Below are 6,000 nucleotides of genomic sequence, written 5' to 3' on the forward strand. Positions count from 1 at the left end.
CTATCTCCACTATAATAGCATCCTTTAATTTAGAGCTCGGAGGGATCCATACGCCCTGATCTATAACTTTACAAACATTTTTAATATTCATCATCGTTATAATTTCCGTAATAGAATGTCCACTGTTGGACTTAGACCTCCTTAGTAAATTTTTAAAAGAGTTATTGAAAGCGGCCTGCTACCAGCGATTTTCTACGACTTTAAAAAGGTCATCTATCAAATATCCAGCACAAAAAATATCTCACATAATCAGAGATATTTTTTACAATTTGTTACGTATATACTTTTCAAATTTATACATGATATTTGACCACAAAAAAAAACAATTTAATAAAGTTAATGCTTCATCACCATCATCATCATTTTAGCTGCAGAACGTCCTTGGACATCGACCTACAGCACAGCTTTGCTGTAACACTGGATGGAAGGAGTCTACTTCGTATCGCCGAAGATCTTTACAAAGTCATCTATACCATCATTTAAACCACTATGTACATTCTAAACGCTATAAACGGTAAATAACAGATAGAGTTAAGACTAAAATTGAATAGTAATTTAGGTTTATTCCAAATTCGTGTTGAGCCTTGGAACGGTAAACTAATTAGTCCTTATCTAAGCCAACGATTAAATGTCGATGCATGACATTGGGATGTAAATTTCCACGGTTGTTTTACAATACTAGCTGTGCCTGCGGCTTCGTGCGCGTAGAATTTAACATAGTAAAATTAGTTTGTTTAAATTTTTCATTGAAGATTTTTTTCATAAAAGAAGCAGTTTATGTTACTCCATATTACAATTACATGAGCTATCTGCCGGTATAACTGCAATCAAAATCCATTTCAGGTCCAGCCATTTCAGAGATTAGCCTTTAGAAAGCTTCAGTCTTCTCGGATAATTTGTTTTACTTATATATAACACTAGCTGTACTCGCGACCTCACCCGCTTATAATTTAACAAAAGAAATATTTTTTTTTAATTTAGTTCTATTTCTCCTTTAAGATTTTTTCTAAAATAAAAGTAATCTATGTTATTTAATATTAAATCAGGTACCTGCCAGTATAAGTTCCGTCAAAATCGGTCCAGCCATTGCAGAGATTTGGCGTAACAAACAGACGCAAAAATTAAAAAAAATATATATATTGCTGTATGTACTATATATATTCATATAAAGTACATATATTTATATATAGTATGAAGAGATTATTTTACTATTATAAACAGACACTCCAATTTATTTATTTTATTTATTAATCATCCGGAGTAACAATATACCAGATGGCGTCAACACACAAAAGACGCAATAGAGCGTCAGTATAAACTTTCATTTTTAACTCACAGGGCTCCGATTCGTAGGGCTGTCACAAACGAAGCTCTAATAGCTCCATAAGGCTAACATCATTTGTAAATAAATAACTTTGATGATTTTTCAACAGGAGAACTAGCGACATACAAGTTTTCACTTGAAAAAACATGGATGTTCAAAGTTGATGCCTAAAACGTTCAACGATCGCTTATGAAATTTATATTTTAAATCGATAAAGTCGTCCTCAATATGGCGTGATCTATGGAAATAAGGATTCATTCATTTTGGATCTTAGATAAGGTTACAATCACACGAAAAACCACGGAGAGGAGTATGATTATAAAAATATCTTATTTTCTACTTTATCGAATCAATAATGCTTGGACGGCGGGCGAAAGTAACATAGGCCAGCGGATTTGTAAATTTTAGTGATAGTATGTGAATCACAAATCACGCAGGTTTTTGAATTAAAACCATGATTTAAAAATTACGTAATATAACACCCCGTATGTAGTTCTTGCTACATCTTTAAAACAAACACTGGTTATAATTGTTGTTAATTTTAACTGTTTTTATAGCACGTTAATAAAAAATAAATCTTGAAATCAAGTATGCATAAGTTATAAGCAAAGATACAGATAAAAATAACTCATTCTTTATTACTTCAGTTAATACACTTTACCAATTCAATTTTAAAGTTTCTTGTTCAATTTAACCTGCCTTTGATCTCAATGGAATGCTCTAGAAGTCGTTTGTACCCTTTCAAAGCGATCTATATTTAGAAATAACGAAGAAATATTTAAAGATCAAATTATGTTTATTTAAAAATATAGCGTATCATTTTAAAAGATAATTTAAAATCGCTTACTAAAGATCCATTATCATGTTATATTATTGTATTTGTAAATGACTTTGGGAAAGGTTTTTTATAAATACGGAATGATTGCCTTGACAAAGTTACACTATACTATATATAATAGTCATACACTATATATATGCGAAGATGTATGGTAGAATTTGCGAAGATCGAAAATGAATCGAATGCAGTCAGTCAGAAGGCAGTTCAGATCGTTGAGTATACATTCAAATAAAAAAAAAACATAATGCTATACGACGGAATGATTTAATAATAGTATATGTGTAACTTATCTGATTGGCTAGTAATAATAAGCTAAGCATGCGTTTACATGGCAGCGAAATGTCAGCCTATATTAGTTACCGCAAATGACAATTTCATCTAAACAACCGTAACAGTCACATTTATTTGTTTATTAAAATACAATTAATTATTAATTATATGTCCCTACATGCTTTACATACCTACTGCCGGAAGATATTGACTTGTGAGCATTCCAATAAAAGGAAAATAACTTTATCTATTTAAATGTAGGTATATGTGAAAAATTCGCTGTGTAATCCGCAAGAAAAAATTTTTTTTTAAATAAAAACCTATCACCGACAATGGCACCATTAATATCAGCTGTTGTATTACGAAATAGCTTTCTCATTTCTCAGACGTCATTGCAGAAGTCTAGGTACAATCGCAACGAAAAATGCTTCAGTTTCAATCTATGCAGAAAGGCGAACAAGAGTACAGTCGAGTGCTCTCATAATACAAGTTGACCTTGAACGTACACTTCACGCTGTTTCAACGTATTATATAAACTTCATTAGATCGTCTACGATGTACGTATGGGCTAACTAACAGAACCCTAACATGACTCCGCTTTCGCGGACAGGTGTGGTCAACACAGAAATTTATTTTTATTTATTTATGTATGTACATTTATATATACAACATCATATTGGCAGATGGCCGGTCTTGCACTGCCTGAATCTAGCGAACGAATTCCTGAGACCTGGACTATGCCATTGATCCTAGTGGAAGGACTACATACGCTGCGATGTATATATATATATATGTGTATGTATATATATATATATATATATATATATATATATAAAATCCGTTTTTAGTAATTTTGAACACGCCAAAAAAAAATTCAAATCAAGTTTTACATAGTTAGTAGGGATATAGTTAAAAAAAATATTTTGATGAACGTCCCTTCAAGGAGGAAGGATCCTTAAAAATGTAAATCATAAAGCCTTATGGTTCCAGAGATATCATGGTGAGTCATTACATAGGCGATATTGCCTTATAGATATTAACATAAAATCTGCAAATATATGTACATCCTATATATGTATATATAATAGTAGTGGTAGAAGATTGACATTAGCGATCGTGGATCTCAGGTTCGATTTCCGAAATTCGATCTCATGTAGTTCAACATTTTGCTTTAATTATATGTGATTGTCACTGCTCACAAATAAGTTCCCAGAGGTTGGGCAACAGCATCCTCTGTGTACCATAAAACCACACTGCGATCGCCAATCTGCCTGCCAAACGTGGCGATTATACGGCCTGTACCTTGATGTGGGCGTCTACGAGCTGAAGTGACGACGATATATGTACATATCCTATTACAGTTTGAAGGATTTTTTATTTAATAATAAAGTTTTATAATAAATTTCGCCTTTTTGTGGGTCTACTTCTCACGAGGAAATCAATAATATGATTAAAGGAATTTTGTTTTCTTTTTTTCAGTTTAATATCACTCTGCACTATTAAAAATAAACTGGATACGCGCTTGTGTGTGTGTGTGTGTGTGCGTGCGTGCGTGTACGTGTGTGTGAGTGCGTGCGTGTGTGGCTGTATGTGTGTGCCTGTATGTCTGTATGTGCTTGTGCTCGTATGTGTACATGCGTGTGCGTGTCTGTTTCTCTCTCTGTGTGTGTGTGCATTAACATGCAAACATTGGCAAAAATTGCACCACAACGTTTTCTCGCCAATTTCAAAAATCAAAATAACTTCCTAATATCCAACGTCAATACGTTTATTTATTATCAGCTATAAATAACTTGAAACTAGACTAAACATTTTAATTCAAGTCCGTAAAATCTCTTTTCATCAAGCCATTATATTTAGAATAATCTGCCAACCGATTTTTGACTGCATTCATAAAGATTTCCCTCTTGCAGTACTTCCACGCATCGTTCTTATATAACAATTGTTTGTTGTTACGTCACAAGCCCTTGACTCCGCGAACCTCCGTTGTTATAATGCCACGAAGAATGCAACTTGGGATTGCATTGGTAAATTAATAGGATTATAGTATTGCGTGAAATGTGATTTAGGCCAACATTTACTTTATTATTTTGTTATATTATCATCTGCAATTAATCGCAAAATTATAAAAAAATATAATTGTGTTATGTGGATGTGTAATCTATTTATATTTGCGCTTAAAATTTGTACAAAAAATGTGTACGTTTCACAATCTTTTACAGTATGAAATTATTTTAAAGTTAAAACACTACAATAAATAAAAATTACCTCGTTAAATGTTTAAAAATAATCAAATATGCCTTAGGATATATTTACTAATATATTAATAACTTATTTGCAGCAATATTAAGTTATGTGTTGAACAAAGTTTTTAAAAGTACACTATTAAAAAAATAAAAATTTATGTTATAAGCATATCTGTTTTTAATAATTAAAAATATAACGTTATCTGCTAATAGCACTGCTAAATGCGATGTACTAACTAAAAAAAAACATTGCGAAATATTAAACGTATATTAAAGTTCACATACCATAACTGACGTCATAGCACGATATCTCTCTTACAGTAATAGTTTTAAGAACAAATTGTTATTTTTTATGACATTATAACAAAAAGCATCTTAAATTAGTTTATTATTATAAAGTTATAAAAGTAACCAACCTCTTTTCAAACTTCGAATGACTTTCTATATATATTTTAGATAAATTAATAATATCAAACACACGTAAATAATATATAATTGTTAAATATTAAATATTTTCCCGCAAGAAACTACTAAACGCGAATTATTACATAAAACTTTAATAGCCTACGTTTAGAATTTAAAACTTTCGTAGAAAAACAAACCGAAGTTAATAATAACTTGAATGACATTGGGTTATTTATAGAAAAAATTATAGTAGAATTAAATTACTTACCTTTATTAATGCACAGAGTTCAAACACACACGTTCATCGTCAGTTCTTTGGTGATAGTGAAGTATGTTAAGGAGCTGTGCAAAGAGTGTTTCGGGTATGTTTACAGGCTCGGCATTCGTCGTGGTACTGTGCGGTGAGCAAACGTCATTCTGTCCGCATATATTCGCGCGCATGCGCTGTTCAGATGGCGGCCGTCGCGTTGGGTCGATAGTTTCCTTGCGATAAGGTATCTAAAGGCTCGCCCCCATGGCGGGTGACATTGTGAAAACGGGGTAATGCCAACTAACGAGGTCACCGTTTTGAATAAGCCCGCGCTTCCGTGTTGTCAGTGTCTCGAACTTGGTTGCCATTTAAAAAATACACATAGTTCCATTTTCAAACATGTGCTATGAGGAAGTCAATTTGTTATTAATACATTTAGTGAAATCTTATTTAACAATAAATATCTTTATATAAATGATTACAAGTGTAAAATGTTTCGCTGAAACGAATAAATGATACAGCCTATTTAAAAACCGTAATACACAGTATGATTAAAAATAAACGTAAAAGCTTTGTAAGGCTTAATATGTAATTAATTTGTTAACAAAAAGCTTGAAAGTTTTCACAGTTATTTCCAATCGGCAGTATAAATTAATAATTTTCTATT

General features: G+C 31.9%; 1 protein-coding gene across 1 annotated transcript in view; it reads right to left on the minus strand.

Moving 5' to 3' along the window:
- The window catches only part of Cadps (calcium-dependent secretion activator 1), a 97,389-nt gene extending 91,759 nt beyond the window's left edge, over positions 1-5,630 (minus strand). Inside the window, exon 1 of the mRNA XM_068768614.1 lies at positions 5,352-5,630. The gene's annotated coding sequence lies outside the window, so the exon portion shown is untranslated. The remainder of the gene's footprint in view (positions 1-5,351) is intronic.
- Positions 5,631-6,000: the final 370 nt, after the last annotated feature.

Source organism: Battus philenor, unplaced genomic scaffold, assembly GCF_028537555.1.
Source record: "Battus philenor isolate CCGP_79_NKW_IND1 unplaced genomic scaffold, ilBatPhil1.0.hap1 SCAF_26, whole genome shotgun sequence".
Lineage (NCBI taxonomy): Eukaryota > Metazoa > Arthropoda > Insecta > Lepidoptera > Papilionidae > Battus > Battus philenor.